This window comes from Panthera uncia, unplaced genomic scaffold, assembly GCF_023721935.1.
Source record: "Panthera uncia isolate 11264 unplaced genomic scaffold, Puncia_PCG_1.0 HiC_scaffold_1764, whole genome shotgun sequence".
NCBI classification, from domain to species: Eukaryota; Metazoa; Chordata; class Mammalia; order Carnivora; family Felidae; genus Panthera; species Panthera uncia.
In genome coordinates this window covers 14724-34329 of record NW_026058431.1, presented here as the reverse complement: position 1 = coordinate 34329, position 19606 = coordinate 14724, and the positions used below count along the sequence as shown (strand labels likewise).

The 19606-nt window shown below is 51.8% G+C and overlaps 2 long non-coding RNA genes across 2 annotated transcripts; one reads left to right on the top strand and one right to left on the bottom strand.

The window, feature by feature from the left end:
• LOC125917371 (uncharacterized) lies at window positions 1–2874 on the bottom strand. The gene is made up of 3 exons (XR_007456171.1): window positions 2756–2874; window positions 738–938; window positions 1–34 (listed from the first exon to the last, which is right to left on the bottom strand). It is a non-coding gene; the product is annotated as an uncharacterized LOC125917371 (long non-coding RNA).
• A 55-nt stretch (window positions 2875–2929) lies between these two features.
• On the top strand, window positions 2930–7496 carry LOC125917370 (uncharacterized). Its single transcript, XR_007456169.1, has 2 exons — window positions 2930–3275; window positions 6854–7496. It is a non-coding gene; the product is annotated as an uncharacterized LOC125917370 (long non-coding RNA).
• The last annotated feature ends 12110 nt before the right edge of the window (window positions 7497–19606 follow it).

Genomic DNA, 19606 nt, shown 5'->3' with positions numbered 1-19606 from the left:
TCAGGAAAGGCTAGGATCTGGTGAGCAGGCACAGCTGTGGGTGGAAAGAAGGCAGAGAAAATTTCTCTCACTTCTATGAACATCCTGCCCACATTTCTAAAATACAGAAGATACCAATCCTTTCATCAGAGACAGGACACCTTTGCAAGTTATGTGTGGTGTCTTAAATTGACCTTCTCATTGCAAACAAGAACCAATATCTACCAACACCTAGAACAGGCTCCCTGGTTTTAACAAGTGAGTTAATGAAAGAAAAACCCTTTTTAGTTTCCTCTTACGAAATAAATGGTTCTCAATCAGGGGAAAGTTAAACATATTTGAACATGAAGTACTCAGAGAATCCAGTGTAAAGTATATCATTTTTTATCACTATTTTTTTCCTGATACACAATTGTGTTTATATTTGGGCAATTGATAACCTGTTTCTGATCTCAATTCATTCTGTATTTTATGAGGATGGGACGGCTCCTATTTTCTCCAGCTTTCTAAAGAACAGAATTCACGGTGAGTGAATTCACCAGAGTTCAGTGGTGTGGACATTTCTGCACCTTGGGCCAATGCCCAACTTCACCCACCACTGGTCCACTGACACCTGGAGGGAAGTGGGACTTGTCATTGCTGAAGGGTCTGTTTATGGATCTACAGTGCTGAGCACCCAGGAAATACTCACAACGTCCTGACTGCACAAGTTCCTATCACATTTCCCAGGAATTAGTAATTATCACGTCCTGCCTTACCCGTCTCACATGCAGGATCAGTTTCTTTACGACAATTCCAGTTCAGACATTCTTGAAGTTCACGGTGTGGATTCCAAAATTCATTGTGGAACATGCCTGTGGGTTGTGAGTCTGCTGCCTTCATCTTGAAGCCCAGGACATCTACAGTTTGTCTGAAGAGCACGCACTCCCTGCCCCTTTTTCGAGCTCTTGGACTGCAAGCTAGAAAGAAACAATGTCCATCTGTTACCAGAGAACTTACTTCTGCTGGGGGTGGGCGGGGGGGGGGCTGATGGCAGAAAGAAAAAACTCAGTAGAGATGTTGAGAAGTATGAGATACTATGGAAGCTGACACACATAAGGAGACACTGGGCCACCAAATTTCCACAGGGTACTGACTATGAAATCTTGGGAAATTACAGACACAGAAAAAAGTTGCGGCAACTGTTAACTCTCAAACAGAGTTGCTCCCACCCTTCTGCAGGCAGCACAACTCAGGGGAACAGCTCCATGTTCTCAGGGTATCTCGACAAGCTTTCTCCTAGACTTAGATCCCTGCCCTCAGGGGTTTCCTGTTCTGTATCTTTCTAGTTTTCATCCCAATTCCACCATCTTCGGTAACTGAAGCCATGGGGGAACTGGACTAAAAATCACTAAGATGATCTTTGTCCCAAAGCACCGAGAGCAGAAAAAATGTACATGTCATTAAGAAAGTCACATGAAATGTACTATCTCCTACTCATAATGAGAGAAAAATGAGCAGAAAAATCCTGCCTTACCTTCCCCTTAAAAAATCCACCGCCAGACCCTTTGTCTCCTATTATTCAGGTGAAATAAGGCACAGCTCGTTGAGAGACAAACGTCCACTGAGGGCTTGGCCTTCCTAAAAATGGTCACAATTCAGGAAAGGTTGGACAGTGAGAACACTTACAGCTTCTGGCTGCAAGGAGCTTGTCCAAAGATTTCACTCTCGTGCTTCCTACCCCACCTTCCCCATGCCAAGGGGCCATCCGGACAACATTCTGAGTTTCTCTCCAATCTTAACGTGTCATCCCGGTCTCCTGTCTATAGTAAGGGGCTACAACCTCTCTGACCCTTCATGCTGTCGTGAAGATGGAAGCCCACAGTGCATGGAACATTCCACCTTCTCAATTCCACGGTATGCCTACTGGCAGGAGACCTGGGACAGAGAAGCGACACCAGAGAAGGAAAGTAATTAGGGAAAAAGGAGCCTTAGCATCCCCCCAATTAAGCAACTAGATGCTCAACACTCTCCTTCGGCACCTCTTTGCAAGAACTGTAAGAGGGCACCGTGCACACGACTCGTTCCTGCATTTTTAAATCTCTCCCTACTTCACCCAGAACAGTAAAGGCGGACCTTAGCTTACAAAATGTTTATCCAAAGGCAAAGTCGTAAAAGAGGAGAGGAGGGGAGTCGGGGGTGATGAGGGTGACCCTTCAGCCCACCTGCCCTTTCTTCCACGGTCACTGAGACCTCCGGGCGAGGCTGAGGACAGTCTCGGGAGCCTCGCTTTCCCTGAGCGATCCCGCGGGAACGGCACCCAAATTCGTCCCGGAAGCCACGGTACTTCCCCGTGGCCGGCTCCCGGCTGCCCAGCGTGCTCAGCAGGCACGAGGACGCTGCCCAGGCTCGGCACCCGCAGAAGCAGCCGTCTCCGAGGCTGCACCGCCCGGGTGCCCGGCGCCCGGTGACACCGGCCCCCGAGGCGGGAAAGCCGGCTGCGCGCCCGCCCCGCTTCTGGACGCCCGGCCGGAAAGCCCGCGACCACAAGGCCCGCCCCGGTGACCGACGGGGTCCCAGCGCGGCCCCGGCACCGTCTGCGCAAGGGGGGACAGCGACGTGGCCTTTAGAGCCCGACGGCGGAGTTCCCCAAGACGGTCCGGCTGTCAGGCTCCCGCCGCCGGGCCCGCCAAGTGCCGCCGCCCTCGGACAATGGCTGTCTCGCCCCCGCCCGGCGCGCAGCGACCGGTGTCCCTCGGGAGCTCCGGGACCGACGCTCCCCCCGCCCCGGGCTCACCTGCAGGTCGCCGCCCTCCGCCCCGCGCCGCTCAGAGGCGGGCCCCGCGAGGCACAGGCCAGACCTCAGCACACGCCCTCAGGTCCCCGTCGCCGCCCGCCGCCCATTCGACCCCGCGCTCCGGCCGGAAGCGGAGTGACGCGCTTCCGGGGGAGGGGCTCCGAGCAGCCGCGCCGCGGCCCGGGGCTTCGCGCGGAGGAGGCGGCCTTCCGCCCCGCGCAGCCCTGGCGGCGGGAAAGAGTTAATGCTACCGAGTGTCCCGGCCCGCCGCGGCCTAGAGGGGCCTGTGCGCGGCTCGGCGAGCGGCTGTCGCCGCCTCGCGTCGCCGCTCCGGGAGGCGCTGCGCACCCGGCGGCGCCCGGTGTCCGGGAGCCCCTCCCGGCGAGGGTGCCCGCCCCTGCGCGCGCGGGGCCCTCGGCCTTCCCGGGGCTTCCGTCCCGGTCACGATCGGCGGCCCCCAGAGGGCTCGTCCCTTTTCTGGGCCGCGCGTCCCCCACGACGATTACGTTTTCCTCGTGAGGTAGGTTTCAGCCTGTGAAACGGGATCCCTGTGTGTGGTTGTCCTTGACCGGGAAATGGAGGCGCGGCTCGGCCTGGGCCCCACAGGTGACCGACCAGAGCCCCTAGGCTGGGATTTGGGGCCCCTGCGGTCCTGGCGCCCGCCTGTCCGCTACGGCATGCTCCCTGGAGGCTGGGAACCCCCTTTTCATCTGGCCTCCCCTGCAGTCTCTGCCAGAGTTGCCTGGGTAAAATGGGCATTCGTCCCACGGAGAGTTCGGAGTTCGTGAATCCCACCTTTCAGGACCGCAGTATCTCGAGGTGTCGCTGTCTCCTAGTCATCGGGGTTCTTGTAGTGTCGGCCTTCACCAGGCAGCGGGTTACTTACTAGGCGCACGACGTGCAGCCGGTGGTAGAGTCCGCAGGACCAGGTCTCTGATGCACGGAGTCTGGCCGAAAGACTGAGGCACTTTCGCGACCATCACTAGCTAGGAAGAGGGAGCCCTGAGCTGAGCGCTGCGGGATTCCAAGGAAGTGAAAGTTGACCCGTGGTCGGGGAAATGGGAAAAGAAATGGGAAAAGGCTTGAGGGATCTGCCCGCCCCCGGGAGTGGGGCCACATCCACACAGAGAGGGAGAGGGAAGAGCAAAGCCTCGAAAGCTGGGAAAGATTGGGGTGTGAGAAGGTCGGCGGTACCTTTTCACTAAGTGTGACTGGGCTACATTTGGAGGAGACTTGCCTTAGAAAAGAAGTTCTGGGGGACCTGCGCGGAGTGCCTAGCACGGGAGTGAGGAGATGGCACTGAATAAAGTAACTCCCGGAGCATCCCCGCAGGCTTTCCGAGGGAGCTTCTTTCCAGGGCAGTTCGTCTGGAAGGAAGGTTATGGTGGGAATGAAAATGGGAGATCAGGTCCAGGCCATGATGTTAGTGGTGCTTTCAGATGGAATCGGGAGCCGCTCTCTGATCCTTTTTGCGTGAGAGAAGAGGATTAAACACAGGCGGTAAGAAAAAGCATCTACGTCACTGGAATGTTTCAAAGCAGGTTCATTTCCTTGGAATCTGAGTCAGGTTGGGACTTAATTTTTTCAAGAGCAATTATTCTTCCCAGGCTTTCAGAACCCGTGGACAGCGCTGCTTGAGATCCTCGCCATCAGGCCCAAGGCTGAGCATATAAATGGCAGCATCTGCTGGCGGCGCTCCTGTGTTCTCTACAGAACTTGTGTGACTTGTGCATTTCTACCCAGGGCCGCACATACACAGTCACGGGGGCCTTAGTTGACTTGTGCTTCATATCTGGCCTCAGGATCAGTATTGGCCTTTGTGTTCCTGATGCCAAGAGGGATTAACTTGCCTCAACTCCTCAAGGCAGACCAGGCCGGCCCCCTGGAATGGATCAGGGACGGGAAAGAAATATACAGATGTCCAGGCTCCCAAGATTGTGAGACGGGAATGAGAAACAAAACAAAACAAAAAACCAGTTGGCTCAGGACTGCACTTAGGCCAACTTTATGACCCACCAGAGATCACACACAGGTAGGGCATGTATCTCCCTGGTGGGAATAGTTAGCTGAAGTCTCACCCGAGGGGAGGACTCTCTGCCCAGAACCCTCACTCATTTGGACCCCAACCAGGCTGTTCAGCACAGGGCTCCCCCAGCCAGGAGGTTGGATGTTGTGAGCAGCGGATTCGATGTATGAACACTTCTCTGTTCTTCTCTACACTCTCTCCCTTTGTAGGTTTGTTTAATTATGTATGTTCAGTCTCCCTTTTAATTAAAGCTTTCCTTCACAAACGAAACTATCGTGAATTACTATTATTCAGAACACCCTGCATGAAACTGACAGGCCTGATTCATACCATGGGTACGGAGTTGGAAGCAGAAGATGGGGAGACAAGTGGGAAAAGAGACCCTGTGAAGCTAGAAGAAACAAGGCACAAACTGGTGAATAGTGAATGAGTGCCAGTAACGATTTTCGTAGTTTGAAATCTGGTGCCAGAGTTGCTCAACCTTGCTGTGCGGCTCACCAAAGTCCCCGAAGACTTTCCTTTTGCAGTCACACTCCCCTGCATAGATAGGCACTGCTTGAAAAACGATGAAAGTAGAGTTGGGTAGCAATGACAGCAAATACGTACAGTTTGTTCTGAGATACCACACAAGGGCTGTAGTGGGGACGAATGGTTTCGCTGGGTGACTGGCTGGAGATAATGATGCTGCTATTGGATAATAAATTCACTTTTTCTTTCTCCATTTATACTAGTTATCAATGATTAACTCCCTTAGTTATGGCTGCCTTTTAAAATGTTGTTGATCCGTTGCCTGTTCTGGCTACCCACACTACCGTGAACCGTTTTCCTTCATGATTACCTTAGTGCTTCATCATCTCTTGAGACCCAGCCACGCATGAGTGAGCAGCGTGCCAAACATGGTGAGGAGGCTGTGGGTCTAGTTGACGATGTACAGAACGTGTCTGGGCAACAGGTGAGAACAGGCAACTCAGAACCTGGTGAGTTTAGTTACGAAGCGGGGTGAGGAGCACAGCAATCCCATTGCTGGAGACGTGTTGAGAAATGCACAGTAGCCCCCCGCCACCCACTGCAAACTCTTAGCTATCTTGGGTTGGTCCCATGCCCTTCATCTATGGAGAGGATTTTGTCATTTGGTGAAATAATGTACACACTGATACAGTCAGTGGATGTTTAGGGTCCCTAATACAAAAGTTAAAGCTCAGAACAGTTCTCCAAAAGGCCAGGGAAAGGACACTGTCCCTCACTCAGGAGATCAGGAAAATTAGAGTTGGTGAATTAACATCCAGTCTCTCTTGCCGAAAGGTTCCTCGAGTGCAGATGCTATGGTTATGGAGTAAACAAAGTTGTATCAGAGCTGCTGCCGCCAGGATTAAGGGGTCAGTGTGGGATAGCGATGAGTTTCACACAGTGTGCGCTTGTCCAGGTAGGACTAGGTGTGAGATCCGGTCAGTGTCACGATCTCGTACATTTTGGGAGAAGGGAGCCGTGAAAGGCCCAGCACAACGGGAACGTGGCTTTGGTTGTGGGAGACTTGTGGGAAGAAGGCAACTGAGATCACAACCAGAGGTCCAGGAGAGGCACAGCCTGAAGGAGGCGTGTGGGTCAGAGGAACGCCGTAGCCTGAGCACCTCTGTGCTCAACAGGAAGCAGCTGGCTGGGTGTGGAGACGGCATGGCTAGAACAGAAGGTACCGGTGTCCCCGGTGAGGAGGCAGACGTGTCCTTGGGCTGTGGGAGGGGAATTGGCGAGGGGGCGTAGCATTTCACAGGACCGAGGATTGAGTGGTGTTGACATAATGTGCAGAGGGCAGAGAGTGTGGTGGGGACGCATCAGGGACGAAGCTGAGGAAGTTCACGAAGGATCCGTGGCGTCGGGACAATGAATAACACCTGGGACGGCACGGAGAAGGGCGAGCAGTAGCCCGGGTGTGGAGCCAGAGCTGGGACAGGTGAATGGCAGGAACCCCTATGGGTGACGAGTCATCCTGCTCCAGTTCCCCTTGCCCTCTCCCTGTGGTGACAGCCCCTCTCTCTCTCCCTCTCTCTCTCTCTCTCTCTCTCTCTCTCCCGCAGCCCCTGCTGTTTCAGAGCCAAGCTCTTCCCAGGAATGCGGACGGGACAGGAACGTGAGGGATAACGCAGCCATGTGAAGCCTGTCTGGGGCGCGAAGGGCACCGCGAGCAGAGGGGAGGGACAGCGGAAGCTGATGGCACTTGCCAGGACGCAGCGGCCTCTCCGCGCCACGCTCCTCACTCACTCGACAGACAGGACACGTCCTACACGCGGACTTAACGAATGAAGGTGGCTCTGAAAGACATAAGTGGCTTTGAGGTGCCTGCCAGACGGCAGACACTGGGGATTGTGCAGTGAACGGGACAGGCGTGGTCCGTGGCCTGCTGCAGCCTACACGCCATGGGCAAAGAGACGACAAACAAACAAAGATACTCCCAGATGAGTGCTCTGCAGGAACGAGCCCTCTGATGTGGTGGAGAATGACTGTGGGCAGCCGGGCAGTGGCACCGCCTCTCCGAGGGGATGTTCACCGTATTGTACGATCACCAGCTCTCTCCAGTTCCAGAACAATTTCAGCCCCCAACAGGAAACTGTCCATTAGGAAGTTACTTCTCATTCTCTCTATGGATTTACCTGTGGTGGAGATTTCACAGAGAGGGTATCACCTTCCGCACCTGCCCCTCTCATTTAGCAGGTTTAAGTCTGTATCGCCACTTCCATCCTTTTCTTGCCTAATACTCCCGCACATGAGCAGACATGGCTGGCCGTGTATGTGTCTTACAGTGAACCACCGTATACGTTTTGAGGCCGTCCATGGCCACTGCTGCCTTTTATGTTTAATTGAAAACTTCCATTATAGGGTACTCGGTGATTATATTTTATTAAAAAAATTTTTTTTAATGTTTATTTATTTTTGAGACAAAGACAGAGCATGAGCAGGGAAGGGGCAAAGAGAGAGGGAGACACAGAATCTGAAGCAGGCTCCAGGCTCCGAGCTGTCAGCACAGAGCCCGATGCGGGGCTCGAACTCACGAACTGTGAGATCATGACCTGAGCTGAAGTCGGACGCTTAACCGACTGAGCCACCCAGGTGCCCCGATTATATTTTATTTAAAAATTTTTATTTATTTAAGTAATCTCTGCACCCAGAATAGGTTTCAAATTCACAACCTCAAGATCAAGAGTCACATGCTCCTCAACTGAGCAAGCCAGGCTCCCCTGCTTGATAATTTTTAAAAGCCACCACATTATTGAACCCAAATCCTAGAGGAAAACATTCCGTCTTCACACTGTTTACACTGGCTAGCTTTTATTGATTAAACAGAAAATGGTCTAAGAGGTACATGTGCACAATCAATATCAGTATAAATCTTACCGTTTATTTCTTTTTAATCTTTTGGAAAGTCACTGCTCTCCAGTGTGTGGTTCCCGAGGCTGTGGTGTCTGAGTGTGAAGGGGTAAAAACTCGCCCTGTGCCAGGTTCTGCTCCCCCTTCTCACCCCATCTTCGGGCTGCTTTGATCCCTAGTTTGGTAACTGCCTCAGGGTCATGCACCTCTGCGTGTTCTCCCAAGTTCCATTAATAAGTCAACAAAACAAACTGTTTCCTTAGAATTCTTGAAGGTGGATTTCTGGAAAAGAATATACTATGTTGGTCTGAGAAAAATAAAAGGCATGAGATACTGTGACAGTTTTAGGACTACTAGGGTAACTGGGTGGCAGGGTCAGAGCTTCCCCCTCCAGTAACCTTTTTTTTCTATAACGTGCCCATTGTGCTTTAGAATGAAGAAACCCTTTTTTGATTAAAGCTGTTATGCCAAGAATCTGCTGAAAGGAGCTTCACACACACAGGCCTCACACACAGAGGCCACTGGCGATGGCAGTGGTCCTCAAACTCTAGTGTGCTCGGACTCACCCGGGGGCCGTGTCCAGGCTCAGCCCCAGGAATTCTGATGCAGTGGATGGGGGCAGGCCCCAGGAATATGCATTTGTGACAGGTTCCCAGTGCTGCTGCTGCTGCAGCACTCAAAGCCCCCGCTCTGGCTGCTCTGTGGCAGCCGCCCTCCAACAGTCTGTTTTCTCGAATAGCCTCCCAGGAACCTTCCCCAGAGAGGGGTCATTGAGACCAGGAGACAGGCTCTGTGTGGGGGACAGCCGGGGCCCAGGTGAGCTGTGCTTGACCCCTGTTGTCTCTAGAGGTTCTCATTTTGCTCACTCTTACCCCCAACCCCCTTCATCTGAAGATGTCAGAGAGGTCATGAGGTCCTTCAACTGGCCTTCCATGCATTGTTTTCTGGCTCTGACACCCAAAGGGAGGTCCACCCAGAGTCCTTAGCCTGGGAATCAAGAGGGAGCTGCCTCTCCTGCTGGCACGATTACAACCTTGATGGATGGGCTTCCACGGGCCAGGGAGTCTGGCTGTCTCAGCACAGATGCTTTTTCCCTTGCCCTTCAGAGCCCAAATACGCATCCGCCAGCCTTTTTCATGGAGTATGTGTCATTTTTCTTATGCAGCTTCTCTCATCGGCTTCCTCAGGTGGCCAGTCAGGCTCCAGCCCAGACTCTCCTCTTCTGTCTTTCTCCAGCATGATCCTCCTTTCCTGATAAATCACATTCTGGCCAGGTGCTCGCAACACGCTTTTTTCTCATTTGGGCCAAACTCGGGAAGGCCTTTAGTTAGGCTGTCAAAAATTGAGATCAAACCTGCAGACAGACTGGCAGATGACACAGAGCTGGCCTCCCTACCTCAGTTTTGTCACTGTGTCCAAACATCCAAAAAGGGACAGAACAAGAGAAAAGTAGGTGGAATTTAGGGGATATTTACCTGTGACCACAGGGTTTGGAGCTTGAAAATATTCCAACTGGAAAATGAAATTAGACTACTAATTAGTAGAAGACTGAATCCTATGACGCCTTCCATTTAGGTATTTTTCTTGATGGTGCTTTAATTGTACCTTTCCTCATTCCTGTGTGTCATTTTCCAGAGTCCAGCATGTTTCTGTTCTCTCAGGTCTTGAGATCACGAATGGAACTAAAAACGAGAATTGAAAATGGGAAGATCCAGAGGAGGCAGAAGTGAAGAAGGCCCTGTGGAGAAAGTCTAGTGGCCTTTTTTGCCACCCTGAGACCAAGAGAGACAGGAAGGGTGAGCCTATGCCGAGAGAGCCACATAGACGTTCTCCAGATGAGCGTGAGGGGACGGCCCCGTCCCAGGACGGGGGGGTCAGCAGACACTCCGTGCTGGAGAGAAGGCCCGAGCAAATCTGAGCAGAGAAACCTGCTCTCAGGGATCTCTCTGTCGCCACCAGCCAGGCGCCAGACTGGAAAAAGCTCCTAAGTGTCAGGAATGTGGGAAAAGCTTTAGCCGAGGTCCTTACCTTGTTCGGGATCGGAGAATCCACACGGGAGAAAAGCCGGACAAGTGCGGCGAATGCGGGAAAGGCTTCAGCGAGCGCTCCGACCTCACTGCCCACCTAAGGCTGCACACGGGGGGAGACCCTACCGCTGTGGGCAGCGTGGGAAAAGCTTCAACCAGAGGTCCGGCCTCGGTGTCCACCGGAGGACCCACACCGGGGAGAAGCCTTACCGGTGCACCGTCTGTGGGAAGAGCTTCAACAACAGCTAACCACATGTCCTGCACACACTGTCCTCGAGCATGGCCCTTGCGACAGGCCACGCAGGACAGTTTCCAGAGTCACAGGCTTCGCTCTGGAAGGAAAAAACCAAAAACGTCTTCCGAGAGCCTGGGTGAAGGCAAAGAGATGGGCTTCGGTGTGACCCATTGGACTTGACCAGAGATGCATGGTGGAGAGGGGGAGACAGGCCGAGGCAGATCGTTCACAGAGGAGCTTTAGAGGCCCACTCAACTTGGGTCTGGTTAAGGAGGAAAGTAGTTAAGGTCCATGGAAACAATGGTGGAGGGCCCAGTGAGGCCTCACAGGCTCCTCCCACTGCAGGGTGTGCTGGGGCCAAGGCATCGGGGGCAACTGCTGACTCCTTGAATTGTCAGAGGTAGAGGTCACCTCCTCCCTCCAACGGTCTCATGCTCCAGTCCGCCGGGCACAGGAAGGAAGACAGTGCGAGAGTTCCAGACCCTGGCCTGTCAGCTACCCCACATAGTCTGGAGGAGACCGTAAGAAGCGGAGAATACATTCACTTATTCATTCATTCGGGAAACATCCGATTCCCTATAACATACCAGGGTATGTAGCAGCCAGACACAAAGCAGTCAGTGGAGCAGACACCGTTTCTTCCAGAATCTCCTCATGAGATCCCTCCAAAGTACCAGCACCAGTGGGCAGCACCACCTAACTCCAACACCCCCACGATGTGACCCAGCTCGGCAGGGCCTGTCTTCCGAGTTGTCATTAATCCAACCTCCTCCCTATGTTCCCCCAACCCCACGTGGAGCGGCTGTTTCCCTTCCTTCCTTCCTTTCACTTCCAATGTCTGACACCTTACTGCCCACCTGCACGGACTAACACGGCCTGATCGCTGCACTCCCACAAGAGAATGAATTTGAAGTACGTGTACACGAGGTAACACCTCCAAGGCTACAGATCTGCTCTCAGGTGTAGATGACCCTCCTGGTTTGGCTCAGCCCCTCCTAAGACCATGAAGAAGCCGCTGTTCCCCCCTGTGTAGGAAATAGTGGGACTCTCCGCATGGTTCCTATATCCCTCACTGAAACATCTTAACCACTGACCTCATTTCCTAACGGACAGGATTCTTTTTGCGAGGACTGCTGACCATTCCCATACAGAGGACCCAGTCTTCTCACACCCAGAGAAGCAGGCCAAAGCCCACAGATGCCCTGCTTCCCACTCACCTGCTGTGGTTCCTCAGCTTAAGGAGCCGGACGGGTGGCCAGAGCCAAAGCTGAGCTGGGCCTCTCCGCCTCCTTGCCCCACTTGCCTTTCCTCTTGCCACCTCTTCCGGGCCTCTCCCGTGAGGGCGGTGCCTTTCGAGCCAGTGTGGGAACAGCCGGGGACTCCGGGGACCCCGGGTTGGAGGGTGCCCATTTCACCGCTGACCTCATCACACGCAAATCCTCGGCTTTGCCCATCGTCAGCTCCTGCCTCACAGTCCTGCCGCTCACCCCGGGCCCTGCTCCCTGGTGGACAGAGGGGACCGAGCGTTCTTTACTCGTGGAGAACACAGGACTCTAGCAGGTCGCCTCACCTGTCCCTGTGGTAGGGGAGTGCGCCTCAGAGAAGGAACTCTGTGACGCCCTGCTCTGGCAGAGGAGGAAGTTGTGCTCCTGAAGCGGCTCAGGCGTGTTCCATGTACCTGGCCGTTCTAGTGGCACCTCTGGAGTTTCTCCAGTAGTTTGACATTTACTGAATATCGCAAGTAATGCCTGGGTTTCCCGGGAGGCCCCATGCACGCTATCCTAGGTTAGATGTGCATGGAAATTGAGATCACAAGGCTGGACTGTGAATGGGGGTCAAGTCAATTCCAAAACCTTTACTTACACACATCTTTCATTCTGAGCGATCTTTCTGGTCAACACTTTGTGTGGAACCTCAGGACACAGACCTTCTACTGCACGTTAGCACTGGCATGCTTGTCTTGAGGTGCCAGGGGCCAGAGGCCTGGGCCCCCAAGTGGGCAGGCACAGCCGAGGCTTCATTTCACACCCACTACCGCCAAAGCTCCCAGATGTGTCCCCGTACTGGCACCAGAGGAAGAGCTAGGTATTCCGGTAGAGGTTAGATACGGTGCCTAAGAAGCTTTTACAGCTGAAGAAGGTAAGGTGGTTGAAGCAAAAAGAGCCACCAGAGACCTCATGCGTAACAGAGCATGCTCACACTCGCCCCCTACCGTCGAGGTATTATCCACTGGGGGCCATCCATGGGTAGCATCGGGCACTGTCCACCGGAATTCCCAGGCGGGATTGTTTTTAGGAGTCAAGCCTTGACCCAGATACAGGACACAGTTGCAGAAGCTGACACATCCCACATACGGTTGCTAAACTCTGGTTTCTGAGGTGGGCCGGGCACAATGGGGCCTCACCCATGCACCCGGTCTCCCTCACCCTCTCATTCTGGCTTCTTAGCTGCTGCCTCAAAGCTGGGCTCTGGAGCATTTCACATGCATTTCCATTCCTTCTCAACTGACAAGCCACCTGACATGTCCAAATGTTTTTTTTTTTTTTTTTTTTTGAGAGAGCGAGCTCGCTCGCTCGCATGTGCCCATGGGGGAAGAGCAGAGGGAGGGGAGAGTCTCTGCAGGCTGATCCTGCCAAAGCTGCCACGGAATGAGCCTTTGTGAGGGGAAGAGCACATGAAACTGTGAAGCCTACATTCGCAACCGGACATCTGCACCCCAAGCCGCCAGTTTCCCGGTCCCGATTCTGGTCATGACACAACTACAGGGTCATGTCTAGGATGTCACAGGCACTGATAAACTCTCGTCCCTGATCCTTCCTGCCTCTCCCCTTCCGGCCTGAGACTCTGTATCTCACCATTTTCTTCAAAGAGTTGGGCTCCCTTTGAAGGCCCCATGGCCCGCACAGTCTGAGAGGAGTTGTGTCTGGTTCTTCTCTTGGGAAAGCCCCTGGGCGTGGGCTTCACGGGCTCTCCTTATGGGAGAAGCTTTGCGACTCCCCACACAACCACAGGGCTGCCGACCCTTCTCGGAGCACACACACCATCACCTGGACAAAACCCCATCACTGCCACCTTCCCGTCCCGAGAGAGATCATCCACGGGCCCAGGGAAGAAAGGTGTAGTGTAGATTCCTGGATGGCCAGAGCTAAATTAAAGACGAAAATAAGGAGGCGGTCTGGGTGGCCGGGTAGAACAGAAGGTCAGGAACCCAGAGCCACATCTGGCAGTGGCAGAGAGCACTTCAGAGGCCCATCTGCTCAGGGTGGTGCAGGGAAGTCGGTGGCAGCCCCACGCAGAGCCCCGCAGCTGACACCCGGCCGTGCTGCCCTCAGCCCCCAGATGGCCTCGCTCTGGCCCTCTCCCGACCAGAAATCCAGTCACATCCGTCTGCTTCGGGGAGGACACTGAGGACGCAGCCCAAGTTCTCACAGCCTCCCGGGCATGCAGCCCCTGCATCCGAGGGCAGAGGGTTCTTGGGCTCTGTGTTGCCAGCTCGGAGCCTGGAGCCCGCTTCAGATTCTGTGTCTCCCTGTCTCTCTGCCCCTCCCCCGCTCACACTCTGTTTCTCTCTCAAAAATAAACAAACATTAAAAAAATAAAAATAAAGAAAAGCAGCAGCATAATCAGGTTTCTCCAGCTTCTCCCAGATGCCTGTGCCCTCACCTAGGTAGTCTAGGTCCCTCATCTCACTTTCTCTTTACATAATCCCCTTCTCACCGTGATCCCCCAGCTTCTCAGTCCAAATCCTGCACCCGGGTCACTGCCTTCCCTAGGCTTTCTGGATGACACACCCTCACCCAGGCTTGGATGCCCCGTGCAGAACGGTCAGGAATTGCTTCAGCTCCAGAATCTTCTCCTTCAATGCACCCCGGGCTGCTGCCGTGAATAGCTGGGTTCCCAGAGCTGGATGAAAGCCTCCTGAGGCCGAGCTCTTGCTAGTAACTGCAGTCTCAAGAGCTGGCGGGGTAGCTCCAACTCGCCACCCCCTTGGAGGGGTCAGATCTGCCATCGGCCATCTGAGAGAATGTGAGCAATACAGAGGAATTCACCCCCAACTGATGGTGAACAGTTCCAACAACCTGGAAGAATCACCTCCAGGGAGGCCTCTCTGTAACAAAGTGCAGTCTGGAAAGAGAAAGAGGTGAATGTGAGACTTCATTTCTACCTGATTCTCCTAGTGTAGCAAGAACAGGACAAATGTCTTCTCCCGTTCAAGTCACGCTGGCATATGACAGAGTGATGCTTAATGGAAACAGCACTGCCTCTGACCACAGGCGGATCTGGTTGCCAGCCCGGCTTCGCTCCACGATGATTGAGGCAAATCATGCATCTTTTCTGTGCCTCTTTTTCTCATCTGAGGATAACAATACCTAAGTTGCAAGAAAGAGAAAAGGGTTAGAAATGCTATTTGTAAAGCATCTTGCTCTGTGCTTAGCACATAGAAGGTGCAGAGTAAATGGTCTGGGGTGGTAGTGAGAGAAACTCCGTCTTACAGGAATTTCTTCAGGGCGCCTGGGTGGCTCAGTCGGTTAAGCATCTGACTTTGGCTCAGGCCATGATCTTGCAGTTTGTGGATTCAAGCCCTGTGTCGGGCTGTCTGCTGACGGCTCAGAGTCCTGGAGCCTGCTTCAGATTCTGTGACTCCCTCTTTCTGCCCCTCCCTTGCTTACACTCTCGATGTCTGTCTCTCTCAAAAAAAACCAAACATTAAAATTTTTTTAAAATGTTAAAGGAATTTCTTTATGACCTATCTCACCAACTGACATGCATTTATAGATTTAACGTCCGTCATTCTCCTGTAAGATGTAAGGTTCTTGGAGAGCAGGGAACGGGTCTGGTCATTGCTGAATCACAGCACCTCCAGTATTGCTTGGAGTGTATAATTATTCTGCAAATGAATGAATGGTTGAGAAAATGTGAGTAAGACTGGTGTCAAAAGAACGGATTAGCTGCCTAGGTGTCAAGTGCTTAAGCATTATGAATATAAAATATGAAAAGTGGTCTTTGTTTCAGATATCTGTTATCTGTCTCTCCTCCTTTTCCGCTACTAACGCTCTAAGCGGGATTTCTGAACCTCAGCATTATTGACGTCTTGGGCTACACAGGTCTTTACTGTGGGTAAGTGGGTAGGTAGGGGTATCCTGTGCATTACACGATGAACAGCTGTGTCCATGGCCTCCACCCGATGTATGTCAGAGGTACTGCCGAGTTCTGACAACAAAATTGACTCCATTGTCACCAAATTCCTTTTTGAGGCAAAGTCAACCCTGCTTAGGAACCTCTGTCTAGGGACAGATCATCAGACCAGACTGGTGTAAGAGTCTTCATCTGTCCTCCTGGTCTTCTACAGAGCAGATCTGGACTTTATTTTCTAAGTTTATATTTATTTGTTTGGGAAGAAAGCACATGACGGGTAGGAGGGGTGGGGGAGGGAGGGAGGAAGAGAATCCCAAGCAGGCTTATAGCTGTCAGTGTGGAGAGCCTGATGCAGGCCTCGATCTTACCAACTGGTATGAACACCTGAGTGGAAATCAAGGGGCTGACAGTCAAGCGACTGAGCCACCCAAGTGCCCCTGGACTTCTTTACTTTCTGCAAATCGAACCCAATTATATAATTACTCTGTCCCTAAGCCCTGGAGACTTCCTGTTGCCACTGGTATAAGGGTTAAATTGTAGTGTAGGGCTAACCTGTAGCTTGAGAGATAGCAGCTTTGTGTTGACACTGTAGCTTGAGAAATAACAGCTTTGTTTTGACACTGAAGGTTAAGAGATAACAGCCTTGCTTTACGCTTGTAAAATATGCTTCCTACTCTTGTGAATTAGGCTTCACCAATTAAGGGAACAAAAGTTCAAAGAAAAGAGCATCAGAGGCATGGTCAAGGAGATCAACTGGTTGCGACTTAACAGCAGAAAGTCTAAAATAATCACCCCATCCCGGAACTGTTTCCAACTCATCTGGGAACTACTTCTTTGTTCTGTTCCCAGGTGATGATAAAACGATGTGGTTGGCTATAAAAACTCTATACCCCAGCTGTTCGAGGCCGCACTCTGATCAAAAGTGTTGGTCCCGATCGGTCGGCCTTGCCTCTCATTGCAATAAACTTTGTTGTGACTGTCACTGGTGCCCGTAGCATTCTGTTTCAGGAGTCGTGTGGACGCAACACTGGGATTAGCCAAGATCTCTGAGTTTACAAGGCTTTCCTCAACATTCAAGGCCCAATCTACCCCTCCAGCCTCACTGTCCACTATCCTATATACATTCTCCAATCAGTACAGGTGAACCAGTCCCAGGTCCTAGAACAAACAGACTCTGGGTTTTCTATCCATAGTGCCTTGGTCCGCTAAACACTTCCTGCCTAGAACACTCTTTTCTCAAGGTCCAACCAGGGGAGGAAGGGTAGCTGAGCCTAGAAACACAGAAAGAAATGCTCTCAAGGAGAGCACCACCAAAAGGCAGGAAGTCCACAGGATGAGTACCCGCACCGGCACCACCACCCCCACCTTCTTGAACCCTCCTCATGCTTTCAACTCTTCGGCCCTGTCTCCGACTCTCTCTCTCCAGGCGCCTTATCTAACTCCACCTAATACCACGATGTTTCTGGCGGGTTTGTCTTCTCCACGAGTTCGAGAGCTGAGGGCAAGGAGTGTGCCTGAGTGGCCTTCTGAGGCAGTAGGGCCTCGGGGAACGAATGTTTTCTCAGCGTAAATCGCAAGGACAAGAGGCTCAGGGCCTTTCAAAGGCCTCTCCCCTGGGAAACGTAGGGACGGGGACCCCGAAGGGAGACGCGCTGGCACGCCGGCTACCTCGTCCCCACGCCTCCCCAGAGGGGCGAGGTCCCGGAACACGGCCAGTCGGCGTCTTCGCGTCCCGACACCCGGGTCGGGAGATGACAGCTATGGGGAGACGCAGGAGCAGCAGCGCCGGGGACCAGAGGAACAGGAAAAGTCAGCTTCACAGGAGCCACTCACCGGCCACGCCACCTTTTCCCCGCGCGCTGACCCAGAAGCTGCCGCGGGGCATGCCGGGACTCCCTGAAGCCGGGACGCAGGCGCAGGGGCTCAACCCGAAAAGAGCGGGACAGAACACGCAAGCGCGGCCTAAAGGATAGTTCGATTTCTCTGGTTTCCGCCTTCTGCTAATGGACAGCAGTCCTCACCAGTAAATGGACAGGATCCTCTTGGCGTCAAGCCCCAGGACCAATCACGCTTTTGGAGAGAACCGGGCCCTTGTTAAGGCTCTCCTATTGGTTGCTGTTAAGTGGGTCCGGTGCTTCTGCTTTTTGACTTGGACGGGTTCTCCTTCCAACACTGGTGTTGCTCAGAGCGTTTTACAGATGTGACAGCGACAGTAGTAAGAAAAAAAAAAAAAAAGTCACGCTAGCGGTATGCTAAGGCACAGTTGTAAACACGTTCATACTAAGTAATCCTAACAACCATCCTATTCTCTCGGAAAGGGTTGTTAACATTAGGCAGGGAGACATAAAGGAACTTCAGGGAGGCAGGATGCACCTACAAGTGGGAGCCTGAAGAAGGGGCAGCGGAGTTTGAGAAAAGAGGATAAGGTGAACATATTCCGGACCTGCCTGGGCTGGATGCCGTGCGTGGAGTCCCACAAACTTTCTGATGTTCCAGTAAAAAGCCAGGGACCCAGTCAGGACCCCTCTCACTCTCGAGAGCTCTATACTTGCCCTCAATAAACTCTATCACTTTGCTCACTCCCTTGTCCACGAGATTCATTCTTCGACTCCATGAGAGATAAGGACCAGCGTCTCTCCCACCCTCCTGTAACACTATGAAGTCAATAGTATTACTATTTTCATCCTCTAGAAGGGGAAACCAAAGACAGTTTTCAAGCGACTGTCTACTGACAGAAATAGGGCCAGAACCTGCTTCCAACCCAGTGATATCTTCCCTGTTTCATATCTTAATATTCCACGAGTACCAATCATTGTCGTATTAAAAAGAAATCTCCCCATTCCTTATTTCCCAAGCAACATTCTCTCTCTACAGAGGAAATAACTGTTACTTGTGTGTTTATCTTCCTGTACCTTCATATGCAATTTTGCCCATTTACTTTATCTTGAAGGTTTTCTATTTCAATATATCGAACTCATCTTTCATTTTTAGGCCGTTGCGTTTAGTTATATACCATAATATATTCAATCCTTAATCATTACTTCTTTGATAGACATTGAAACACTTTCCTAATTTTCACATGTGTGTGTTATTCTAGATCGGAATATTCCGAATATGTTTTGAAGAGGGAGCTGATGGGTTGAGATGCTGAGTGTGTGGGAAAGAACAATGGTCTGTCTGTGTTTTCTGGCCCTTTCATCCATCCATCATTTATGGAGGCACCTTGAAGGATTAGCACTCCATCAGGATATAAATGGAGGGAGGTGTTATATGATATACACTGATAAACCTTCTTAGGGAAAGCATTCCACTATGATTAAGAATAACACACACGGGAATGCATACTGGTGCAACCACTCTGGAAAACAGGGTGAAGGTTCCTCAAAAAATTAAAAATAGATCTACCCTATGACCCAGCAATAGCACTGCTAGGAATTTACCCAAGGGATACCGGAGTGCTGATGCATAGGGGCACTTGTACCCCAATGTTTATAGCAGCACCTTTCAACAATAGCCAAATTATGGAAAGAGCCTAAATGTCCATCAACTGATGAATGGATAAAGAAATTGTGGTTTATATACACAATGGAATACTACTTGGCAATGAAAAAGAATGAAATATGGCCTTTTGTAGCAACGTGGGTGGAACTGGGGAGCGTTATGCTAAGTGAAATAAGTCATACAGAGGAAGACAGATACCATATGTTTTCACTCTTATGTGGATCTTGAGAAACTTAACAGAAGACCATGGGGGAGGGGAAGGAAAAAAAAAGTTAGAGAGGGAGGGAGCCAAACCATAAGAGACTCTTAAAAACTGAAAATAAATTGAGGGTTGATGGGGGGTGGAAGGGAGGGGAAAGTGGGTGATGGGCATTGAGGAGGGCACCTGTTGGGATGAGCACTGGGTGTTGTATGAAAACAATTTGACAATAAATTTCATATTAAAAAATAAAATCCAGATTCCTAAGAACCCCTAAACATAGTAAACCAGACTCTACGAATGGAGCTTGGAAATATGAATTTTAAGTAGGGCAATTACATAATTCATTGCCCAAACTGTGACCCTT